The sequence below is a fragment of the Xenopus tropicalis genome, chromosome 1 (genome assembly GCF_000004195.4).
Source record: "Xenopus tropicalis strain Nigerian chromosome 1, UCB_Xtro_10.0, whole genome shotgun sequence".
Taxonomy (NCBI): domain Eukaryota; kingdom Metazoa; phylum Chordata; class Amphibia; order Anura; family Pipidae; genus Xenopus; species Xenopus tropicalis.
The window spans coordinates 181,316,380-181,329,630 of record NC_030677.2 but is presented as its reverse complement, the minus strand read 5'-3'; positions in this window follow the sequence as shown (position 1 = coordinate 181,329,630).

Sequence of the window (13,251 nt, the reverse complement as noted above, 5' to 3'; positions counted from 1 at the left end):
GAGCAATATTGCTGCTGGAATGTCTGTGGGATAAATAAATATATATATATGTACCCAGAGTTGTATTCCCAAGCAGGCTCCATGTACTTTGCAATTTGCCCACAGTCCAGAGGCAATTTCAGTAAAATGTATTCCTTTTAAATGGGACAGTAAAATGTTTTCATGAACAACAGAGCTTGGAAGCCTGGCTATTCTCATTAGCATGCAGACATTCATTACTTTACTTAATTAAAAAAAACAACAAATGTGCAGTTAATATGTGAGCACAAATGTGTGCCATGTTAACACAATGCAGCGCTGTGGTGAATGGCAGCTTCTTGCAGATCCCAGCTAAGACCTGTGAAACTTCTCCATTATTAGACAAGTTCCAATTAAGCAAATGAAAGGATTTTATTTTCACTTTAATGTTAAAAAACATTGCTTGTGAGGAATTTTAGTCGGAATTAGTGTATTTCACAGCAGGGCGAGAGTTGTGTGAAGACAAGGGGGATTTTAATTGCTGTAAAGAATAGGAAACGTGATGGGCAGCTTGGGGTTGCTCTGAAGGAGGAGGGTCTCTGAGGGGCTGATTAGGTTGGAAAGCAGTGCCAGTAGATACAGGGTCCTGCCGCAAGCGAGCCGTTAATATTCTCCGTACGACTCTGTCCCTATGGCGCGCATGCTGGGGAGCATTTGCCTGAGAGTTTAGCACCTGCCTTGCAGCTACTTCAATGAGCGGCGAAAGACCCTTTCAGTTTAATTGGATCATTTAAATCCATAACTTAAAAAAGGCACCTTTCATATAACGGCTGAACATTTGACTTCTTTTACTGGCATGTGAAAATGCAATATCCACCACATAAATGTTAATAGAATTTCAGCCTTGATTATAGCATTTCATGTTTATTGTCTGCCGCGGCTTGGCAAGCTTCTCCTACCTAGGCCTGTCCACATCCAGCACACTAAGCCTTTGCTCTAGGCACTTTTCCAGGTTTCAGATGTTGAAAGCACGAGGAATCATGTTTTAAACATAGGCACGGTTTTTGTCTGTAGACTAACAAAATACGGGGGTCCCTGCAGCTGAGACTGGTCAGGAAAATGTCTGTGTTAGAAACAAGGGTGCAGAATCGGCAGAGGCCGTAGGAATCCATTTCTTCCTAAACTATCATGAAAACTGGACTTTAGAAATTATTTTGATTACAATTGCAGGTATGGGATTCGTTATCCAGAAACCTGTTATCCAGAAAGCTCCGAATTACAGGAAGGCCATCTCCCATAGACTTCATTTTAATCAAATAATTACATTTTTTTTTAAATATGGCACTGTACCAGTAGAAGATATTAAAGGGGAGCTCTACACAAACACAATCTAAGCTTTTTGAAAAGTAAACATAATTACAAGCAATTTCATGATTTTTAATGTAATAACATGGTTTGAGACAGTTCTCTAAGCCCCGCCCCCTGTCCCCCTGCTGATCTGGCTTACTACTTTGAGACTCAAATAAAATGTAACAGTAGTCGACTGCCTTCAGCCTGCATCCTCCCAATCCCACAATTCCCTGCACATGTGATGTCAATAACAAAAAGTAACATCACAGTGCAATGCATTGTGGGTTATGTAGTTCCTGCATGCTGTCTTTAAGCTGTGGAGAAGTTGTTACAATTTGTTACAAAGATCAATGTTTTAGTCCCTCCTCCTCTGCAAAGATTTCAAATGATACAGCAAGAGAAGAACTGTTTTGCAGCTGGATTTCAGCATATAAAACTGTATTTATTCATTTGTTTTTGAAGTAACAGATTACAGTGATGTGTTAGAGGTATTAGAGGTCTCTATGTTGTGTGGGAAAAATGTTGGTTCTTAAAGCAACAAAGGCAGAATTTTATTTAAAAGATATATATTTTGAATAAAATGCTGCTTTTGCTGCTTTAAGAAATCCTGCTTACATTTGGATAGACCCCTTATCCAGAAACCCCAGGTCTCAAGCATTCTGGATAACAGGTCCCATAGCTGTAATATGCCAAAGAACAAATATTTTATTCTGGTAGAAAGCATATCCACAAATTCTGAACTGTATTATAACTACATGAGTTCTTGCCGTTCAGTCCTCTTTCCTCTTCCTTTAAACTATTAATAAACATTATGTTATATGGAGGGACAACTAAGGAAAATGTTAGAAAAGTGTAAACCCAGCAGAAACAGTCTCCCATTTTATGTCTTACTTTCAGTACACCCCCATTTAATATTTAGAACTTGTTATATTTGGTACAGGTCTTGGAAGGGGTTGTCAAAGTCTTTAGGATCGATGTAAATGATTCACTCCGAGGTCAATGTAGGCATTTATGAGAGAGGTGGTAGTGCCGGGGGTGATGGGATTAGCTGGATATTGTAATCAAAATAAAATCTGCTTAGTTTCCCTATCAAGCAAAATAATAATTGAGCAACATATGAAGTGGCGGTGAAGCACTTACCACATGCTTGCATTTATTTTACATATATTTTAGGTATTATAAAATACTTCTTTTCTTCTAATTGGAAGACAGCTCATAGACTTAGCCTTTATTGCCACTTTCCCTTTAGAATTTAATCTGCGCATTTTCAGTTGTTGTAACTGTGTTTATATTGGCATCCAGAGCAGTCAGTTCATTCACATTTCTGGCTCAGAACAGTATTCCAGATGTCTGTCAATAGAGCTTTTGTGTTGCTCTACAGATGCAATTACTTATACAAATGGCCTTTTTTTAAATACTATTGTATGATTCTTTTTTATAATTTCCTTTCTTTTTATATATAACCCTTTTTAGAAAGGGGACAAAAAAACTAAAAAAAAAAAAAAGTTAGGTTGAGACAACCACAAGAAAGAAGAAAACTGCCTCCATGCCTCCACCTCTAGTATTGACCTCCTCGGTGGGAAGATCTCCCTAACCTACAGTATATGTTGCTGAGAAAATATTCTTAACACACTCAGCTACAGTAGCTGTGAAGGGACAAATGCTAAAGTCATTCTACTCTCATGTTAAACTTTCTCCAGAGCCTTATATAACCTATATATATAGAGACCAGTATATAGAACAACAACAGCAGCCAAGGCAAGCAAAGAAACTAAGCCAGCTACATCTATGGGCAAAAATCAGTAATAGTAATTGTATTATCTCACTGAGATGCCAACCTAAGGTGGGCGATATTGGAGTAAACCAGATGTTAGGCCTTAATTTACTGCCTGACATCCATCCAATTTTAATCCAGATATTGGCCTGCTAGGCGTGTCAGGGGTCCCTATACGCGAGCTGATAAGGTGCCAAATTGGTCTGAGCAACCCAAATCAGCAGCTTAAATTTCCCCATGTATAGCCACCTTAACTTGTAGGTGATTGTTGAAATCTAATTGCTGATTGCTATGGTCAACATTATTACTCCAATGGTAATAAATACACCCCTTTGTATGTTCTCCCTGTGCTTCCATGGGTTTTATCTCATTTCTGTTCACATTCCAAAAGCATACCGACAGGTTAATTGGCTCCTCATAAAACTTCCTGTAGTGTGTGAATGTAATAGAGACCAACTGTAAGCTCCTCTGTTGCAGGGACTTATGTGAATGATGTATAATCTCTGTAAAAGTATAAATAAAGGATAATATTCACAATAATTACTGTTACTCATGGCAGAAATCAAAACACCCCTACTACCCCCAGTTTGCTTAAATGGGAAGCACTATGTGCCAGCCAACATTCCCTGTGGTCCTGAAGCACAACCAAGATTAAGGAATTAATTATATTGTTTTATTTCATTTGGCTCTCTGTATCCTAAAGTATATAATTCAAGCCCTACTATATAACATGCAGTATATTTCTATGTTTGTGGACTTTGTTTGGATGCTGGATTCATTGCCAGCTTTGAAATTCAGAGATCAGCCAGCTGCCACAAATTGTGTATTACTCATTGCTATCCCCATGTATCATCTAAATTAGGCTTCACTGTAGTTTATGGAAGCAATCTGAAACTTCAAAGGCTTTGTTCCATCCAGTGATACAAGGAGGAAGTGGAGGACATAAAAGATATGGAAGTTATAGAGAAGAAGAAGGAAATGTGGCGCATCGGGTCACTGCAGGGTCCAATATATCTCTTTCCAAGCTCATTCTGTATTGACTATTGCAACACATTGCTAAACCAAACCGATGAATCAAGATGTTACTTTTCATCTCTAAAGCTTGATGTGTGCATTTGTTGTCAGATGGAGAATGGTTTATGCAAAACTATAAGTATTTGTTTGAATGAAAGGATGTTATGCTAACAGCACACAGTATTTCCTTTCAACACATATATATGCAATACAGATTGTAAGCTCTACGGGGCAGGGACCTCCATCCTCTTGTGTCTTTGATTTTTAACTTAATGCGACTGTATTTATCTTGTATTTATCTGTATTTATTGTTGTACTTTGTATTTACAGTGGCTTGCAAAAGTATTCGGTCCCCTTGAACTTTTCCACATTTTGTCACATTACAGCCACAAACATGAATCAATTTTATTGGAATTCCACGTGAAAGACCAATACAAAGTGGTGTACACGTGAGAAGTGGAACAAAAATCATACATGATTCCAAACATTTTTTACATATAAATAAATGCAAAGTAGGGTGTGCGCAATTATTCAGCCCCCTGAGTCAATACTTTGTAGAACCACCTTTTGCTGCAATTACAGCTGCCAGGCTTTTAGGGTATGTCTCTATATGTATATGTTTTGTTTTAAACCATTCCATTGTTGCCCTGGCTTTATGTTTAGGGTCGTTGTCCTGCTGGAAGGTGAACCTCCGCCCCAGTCTCAAGTCTTTTGCATACTCCAAGAGGTTTTCTTCCAAGATTGCCCTGTATTTGGCTCCATCCATCTTCCCATCAACTCTGACCAGCTTCCCTGTCCCTGCTGAAGAGAAGCCCCCCCCCAGAGCATGATGCTGCCACCACCATATGTGACAGTGGGGATGGTGTGTTCAGAGTGATGTGCAGTGTTAGTTTTCCGCCACACATAGCGTTTTGCATTTTGGCCAAAAAGTTCTATTTTGTTCTCATCTGACCAGAGCACCTTCTTCCACATGTTTGCTGTGTCCCCCACATGGCTTGTGGCAAACTGCAAACAGGACTTCTTATGGTTTTCTGTTAACAATGGCTTTCTTCTTGCCACTCTTCCATAAAGGCCAACTTTGTGCAGTGCACGACTAATAGTTGTCCTATGGACAGATTCCCCCACCTGAGCTGTAGATCTCTGCAGCTCCCCCAGAGTCACCATGGGCCTCTTGGCTACATTTCTGATCAGCGCTCTCCTTGTTCGGCCTGTGAGTTTAGGTGGACGGCCTTGTCTTGGTAGGTTTACAGTTGTGCCATACTCCTTCCATTTCTGAATGATCGCTTGAACAGTGCTCCGTGACATAAAAGATAAGTAGCGCTGTACAGCGCTACTTATGTACGCATCGCTGTACAATATTCTACTGTACAGCGCTGCATACATAAGTAGCGCTTTATAAATAAAGATATACATACATACATATACATACAAGAAGGGGCAGTCAGGTTGGCAAACAGGTTTAGGCTGAAGCAAAATCTTCAATAGGCACAAAGTGACATACGCTCCACCCCCTAAACACACATAATTGATAGTTTTTATGTTATTTGGGCCTTTGTACATTGCAGTTTGGGCCTACAGTTGCAGACAGGATGCGAACCATTCACACCTCTACGCTTACTGCCACACGGGGGGGATTTTAAGATGTTTTGATTGAGGTGCAGATAAGGAGCAAACATTCCACACCTCTAAGGACAGTATCTCACTTGACATTGTCCCTAAAAGGAGTATGCCAACAGGTATGGGATCAGCCTGTCAGTGCAAACACAGGGCAGATTTAGGGAGAAATGTGAATTGTCTCGGCTGCATATCTACACCAGGAGTAAACACTGAGTGTGACACTTCCCTAAAGGGATAAGGTACATAGAGTGATTTCAAAGTGCTTTAGGGCTCAGGTACGTCTGCAAGTGTAAGTGAGGTCCCCGCAATTTCCCTACAGTCAGTTGCACATAAAAAACACTTTTACTAAAGGTACTTCCCACAACTGTAGTTGTGTTTGTGCCACATAGTCCTTCCTGGCTTCTGTTCTGAATTGAGTGCTGTTGCGCCTATTAACGTATGGGAACCCTGGAACGACCCCCCACCTCCTGACCAGGCGGTAGCTCCAGGGTTCCCATCATGCCCAGGATCAATAGGCGCAGCACACTTGCCCATAAAGAATTGTGCACAGACATCACTTGCATGATGAGCACCAGAAATGAAGACTTCAGCACAATTGCATTCTATTTGCAATGAAGATTTAGAACCCCAGTTGCAGTAGCTGCAATGCAATTGCTTTAGCCACTTTGTGACTGCAATGAAGCCACAATTCTGGGAAAAACCTCTGTATTGTAGGAAATAAAACTTGGCGATTGCGCTTGAAATGGCACCTTGCTCAATGTACTTGGGGATGTACAAGAGCCCTTTAAGTGCTGCTTTTTAAGTAACCCAGAAATGTGGTCCAAAAGCAGCTTAAAGTGACTGCGAAGTTCACATTGTTTAAATGTAGTACATATATTACTTTAAAGCTAAAACTGGATTAAATCCACAAAAAGATGCTAATACAGTGTATAACACAACCACTAAGCTAACATGTGAGGCTTCCCAGCAGCACATCGCACACCCCTCACTTTTCACCCGCTCCATCCCATGTAGGTCTAATGATTGGTTTATAAAAGTCAGATGAAACCAAGTATCAGTGAGACTTCATTTCTCTGATTTATTGACTTTTTCACTGAAAATACATAAGCAATGAAACTGATCCTATTAATAGAAAGTGCAAAAATTCATCCTATACAGGATGGTTGGGAGCTACCGTTTATTGCGTGGGTTATTTACCCCCTGTCTCTCACACCCACTGCTCTTTTATTCTTTTGTCTGCACTTATTTGACAGTGATCTGTCATTTGTAACAACACTACAAACCTTTTTACTTACAAGGAAACTGACACCGGGACGTATTATATAACTTTGTGCATTAGGTACTAATACCCTGCTTACTGTTCTTTAAATCAGTGCTCATGCATAGTAACCTCTGTTTTTCATTAGCATCCAGATGGAAATAGGACACTGCAGAGTGATTAACTGAATTTAAATAATTTCACTCTGTATTTCCTATTTCCCATGCCAGCTAGCTCTTAGCCCTAGGTCATACTCATCTAGGGAGCTGCAGAAATCAGACTCTGAGAGCCATCCCTCTGGGCATTCAAGTTGCCTCAAGCAAAAACCAGGGTGGCTGCTGCTCCTGATGATCTATTGGGCTTTCACTCAAGATTCCTGCAAGTGGAAACCTTCAGGTTGCTTTGTAAATATATCTCTGCATGCAGCCACATTAATGTATAGCAGCTCATTGCGACAGAATTATAAATTGCCCTTGGCTTCCTTACTCTGCAAACATAGATTTAATACCTAGTACATATGGGCCAGTACCAGTCTTTTCACTTTATTCAAGGAACAACTGGATATGTCTCTGTTAAGCAATCACACGTCATGTTTCTTATTAAAGAAAATAGATTTGTGCATTTTGCACAATCCATCTGGAACAGTATTTAGTTATAACACTGAAATGTCCTATGAAGCACCTACAACCAACCACACAGGCATAGAAGCAGAAATATAGGGTTTTGTGACATTCTAAACGTCACATTGTCAGTAAGCAAAACACCCCATTGCTTTGTTCAGTAAGCTTGCATTATTGACTTATTATTACTGAAGATATCACATATGGCAACACAAAGTGAATGTTTTTTTTTGCCATTGGAACATGTGCAACATCTCAAATCTTAACCTTTAGAAACTTTACATATATATTTGATATAGTTGGGTAAAATTCAGTTTGATGCTAGGCTACAAAAGGTACAATTTTAAAGAGCTATCAAAAGTCCCATCACTTAAATATTCCTTCAGCTTCCAGGGCAGCAAGACTAATGGATGGCTACCATGGTACAGGTGGGCCCACGCCAAAGCTTCCATTTTTGAGCCCCACAAATGCCTCCCACAGTAATAATACACATATATCAATAATGGTAATCTGGATAGACTTGTATATATTTGGCCAATCTGTTAGATAAAGAATTAAGCACATATTAGTCCCTTTTTTTTAGAACTTTATTATTACCTTACTTTTTGTTTCTTTCTTCTTCCCCATGACCCAACAGCCATCATAAATTTGGAGGAAAGGTGTAGCAGTACTTTGATAAAATTTCATTAAGTCCATCCCTTTTATGTCAATTTTATGTGGATTTCTCGGATTATTGTATTAAGTCCACCTGGCCTGCATGTGCTGTGTGCTCAAAGGAAATCCAGCAGTCTTAAACAAGGTGCCCCTTTCTCCCATAAATCCCATAAATCCTCAGTATATGCCCTTTTTCCCTATTTATTAAAAAAAATATTATTTATCAGGACAGTCACTCCTAAAGCTGGCCATACATACACTGATATATTATTGTTTTTCTGACTGTGTGTGGGCTCTGAATTATTGTCCCAATGTACCAAGGCGATAGGGCATTTAGCTGATGGGACAGGTTTGAAAATTTTGGTTGGCTAACGATAATATCTGTGCGTGTATTGTGTATCCGACAATATCCTTGGGGGACCTACAATGCATTTCTGGGACAGAACTTTTGTACGATTGTTGTCTGCCAATTATTAATGGTCAGAACATTGTCAGAGTTGTTATTTTTAGGACATTAATCCTACAACTAAATCTGAATGTTAGTTTTAGATTATTGCATTAAAACATATGATGGAACGTTAGTCACAAGACTACAAATAACTAAAAGTGTATAGCCAGCTTAAGAAGCTACAAAGTCCCTGCTCTGTCTGTTGGAGAACAGTAGCAGACTCAGAGCCTTGTGATACCCCACAAACAGGCTGCACACGTATCTGGTCCCATGGAGATTGTTTATATAGATTATCTCTTTATTTACAATGAGAACAGTGGAGTGAAAAGTATTCTTATTTTGACCTAAAATCCAATGAACTATATTGAATAAACCCAGAGTAAAAGGGGGTCTGGGACTACCATTCGTACTACCACACATGTGACCTTATCTAACCTGAGGAGTACTCTAACATAAATTCAACAAAACAATGGAAAATTCTGGAAGAACACTGGCTGGGACACTCATTAACAAATTTACTTTGGAATAAAAAATGTATAAGTATGCAAATGTAAAGAACAACCTTCAGTAAAGGGACCCAATAGGTGCCCGGAAATATGTTATCCACTTTCACCCTATCCCTCCTCTTTATTGCCAATGGGAAATATCTTGGATTTTACCTTGCGAAGTCTGGGTCAGGGTATGGCTTTAGCCTTTGTAATACAACACTTGCAATTAAGATGTATGATAGCATCTGATGATAAGCCCCACCTATCTTTTAGAACAGATGAACTTACAGATTGAACAATACTTCACCCAGTCTCACAATTGTACAAAATACCCAGTACCTAATTCTGGCCAGCCTTGGGAGAAGGAACTGCACCTACAGATCAAGGAGGAGATTTAAGAAAATTTTGCTTTACATAATTTAGACTGGTATTTTAGGATATTGATACAATTATGAATCTATGTGATTATTGCACTATATGGTTGTATAACTTCTATCTGCAATACAGGACACGCTGAAAAAATTATAAATATTCTGATGTCAGGCACTTTATAATCATGCAAGCTTTCCTTCATGAGGATCCAAAGTCACTGAAATTGTATTATTAAGGCATTGCTTTTGGCCATGTGTACCCAGGAGATAACTCTCTGATAGGGTTCCTTAACAAACCATAGAACATAGACAAAAGCACATATCATAATGCTGATGGGAAAACTCTGGCTCCTGTAGATTTAAAGTTTTGAAAGGGAATACCACAATTTGAATAACCAATTTATGGTGATTTATGGGGAGCCCAAAACTACATAAATATTCACAGGCAGATGTACAAATAATGACATAAACCCTGGCACGTTGTCAAACTGAACTAGATGGGAAATAGTAGACTATTTTGAAATCACTTTTTATTCTAGTATCTACGTAGAACACTTCATTTGCAGAGCCAGTTTTGCTGAATTCATGTCCTTGCCCTTGGAAATGTAGTGCAAAGTAATCCTGAGTATACTTTACACTTCTAATCACTAGAGATATTAATTGTACCATTTTGACTGGTTGGTAAAGCTATCTCTTGGTTGTTCATGCAAATCATATTGTGTGCTTTTATATACTTGCTTTTCATGCAATCTTAGCAAGTCTTTTAGTGCTTGTGAACTAGTGACACCTCAGCTGTTGGACTAGTGACACCTCCTGTTATCCAGGTGATCATGACAGAAAGTCATTCAACAACAACTGGAGGGCTGCCGACTCCCCACCTCTCAATATGTTTCACATGAGTGTTTAACAAAAAAAGGGGGGAGATATCCTGTAAATAATCTAGTCTGCATGAATTTTTCTCATGAAATTTTCTCTGAACGTTGCACAAAGACCCAGATGGGTTGGAAGCAGAAGATAAATCATGCTTATTTGCTTATTTAGGGACTCTATCTATTTAAACAATGACTTTTTATTTCACTTTGAGATTTATTATAGCAGACATCTGTTACTGCCTTATGGAAGTCATAATGAAGATAGTGTAATACAATCTAGCCTTCGAATTTTATTCCCAAAACATTACTTTCTCAAGTGCGTTACTAGACTGCGCGTGCAATACTTATTGAGCTGTTTAATTATTAAACAAGTTGTGTATACACCGTGTTTATTCTGCTTTGCTAAAGGCAGGGGTCCCCAACCTTTCTTACTCGTGAGCCACAGTCACATGTAAAAAGACTTGGAGAGCAACACAAGCACCATAAAAGTTCATGGAGGTGCCAAATAAGGGCTAAGATTGGCTATTAGGCAGCCTCTATGCACACTATCAGCTTACAGGGGGCTTTATTTGGTAGTAAATCTTGTTTTTATTCAACCTAAACTTGCCCCCAAGTCAGGAATTCAAAAATAACTACCTGGTTTGGGGGCACTGAGAGCAACATCCAAGGGGTTGGTGAGAAACAAGTTGCCCCTGAGCCACTGGTTGGGGATCACTGGCTTTAGGAGTGTTTTAAGAAAGAAAATGAAGACAAATAAGCCCTGAGAAGGAAGAGAGTAAATATATGTAATAATAGCAATGCAGCCCAGAAGATTTGGATGTGACACATAAACCTGTCCATGATTCGACTAATCAAGCATAGACATCTTGTCGTAGCTAGGATCAAGCATTGTCAGCAATTGTGTAGCTAATATTAATAAAACCAGATCCTTGACTGGCAATGCCCTTTTCTGACTTCTGTATCCATATTCACTCATACATCTGGCTAGAGGAGCAGAAGGAATATATAAATTGTGAAATAGTGCACCCATTGAAATAAAATGAACAAATCAATATAGGACATTGACTATTATTGTTTATCAGAGGGAATTGTTTGTTACTTTGTTAGGCTTAGGAGCTAATCAGAAAGAAAGGACCAAGGTCTTGTAGAAAGTGCCCAGAAGTCATAACCGTGAGTATTTAGTATAGGTATGGAACCTGTTATCCAGAATGCTTGGGGCCTGGGGTTTTCCGGATAGGGGCTCTTTTCGTTATTTGGGTCTCCATAATTTAAGTCTCCTAAAAAATAATTTAAACATTAATAAACCCAACAGGATTGTTTGCCTTCAATGAGGATTAATTATATCTTAGTTAAGATCAAGTACAAGGTACTGGTTTATTATTACAGAAAAAGGTATTATGTTTTACAGTTTTGAATTATTTGATTAAAATGGAGTCTATGGCAGATTACCTTTCCATAATTGGGAACTTTTTGGATAATGGGTTTGCAGATAACAGATCACATACCTGTACAACTGTTCATGAAGTGTATACTGTAATTCTGGTTTTAGTACTTATATACAGTAGCTCTAGCATACTGTGTTAGTTTAAATGCTACAGCTTTATAAACATCTATTTCATTTTACGAAAATCTTGTGGGATGTAAAATTGAATACAGATTTTTAAAAATGAGTCACTAATTGTCCCAAATGAAGCAAATCATACGTGCAAGAGTGTACAGAGCCAGGGGCATCCATCAAATCTGTTTTCTTGGAGGCCAAGATGGAAGACTTTTAGAGTTCATCTAAATTTAGAGTGGAAAATGTAGAGGACAACAATGCATACAGTAAATGGCAAGGGAGCTGGGATATGTATACCCCACTCTACTTCTCCCATACAGATACCCACACAAGCACTATGAACATTAGGGATCAATAAGGGTTACCTTTGCTGAGGATTCTGTAATGTTAGTAACCTCTAAAATACTCAAGGGAAGTTGCAGTTACATGAGAAGGCTATGGTACAAGGAAACCAAATGCCACCAGTATATATAATTTACAGCTAGACTGACAACAAAGAAACCAGCCTGAATAGTGATCCAACACTGTGCGGATGAACCCATGTACACCTAGGGGGGATCCTTGTGTATTTTTAGTTGCTGGATCAGTGGAGGCTCTAAGTATCCATTCTCAGTTTAAAGGGGCAGTTCACCTTAAAAATAAATTGCAGAATGTCATAGAAAATTGCATTCCAACACAATTTAATGTGATATTTTTTTTTTGCATTGTCTACATTTTTTCCTGAAGCTCTCCAGTTTGAAATCTTTATAAAGCTTATTTACCAATTCAAACACAGGGTGCAAATGCAATTTGCCATGTTTTTACCCACAATGCAGCATCCTTTTCCAGATGGCTTCAGTCAGCAATAGCATAAAGCAAAATTGTTGAGTTAGTTAGGAAAATTATATTTCGCAGGCTTTAGTTTCCTTGTTTAACACATCATTCACTGACAGCAAGAGTAAGAATATTACCAGGCCTGAAACATCACGCTCTGGAGACATTTCACAATGATGATCATTATTAAATGCAATAAAACCTTAGTGTTCATGGAAGAAGATGCCAAAGGGGATTTGTTGTCACAACAAGAAAACAGCAAGAGTAATTTCAGTTGTTTTTTCCCCATTGCTGCCAAAAATAAAGATTAATCGTCTGTTGCCAAACGTTACGGGAAGCATCTTTTTTTGTGTGTGTGGCACTTCTATTCATAAAGGAACACAGTCATAAAAGAAAAGGTTGTATTTTATCCTGAAATTGATGTATAACGCTCACTAAACTAGAGTAGATTTAATT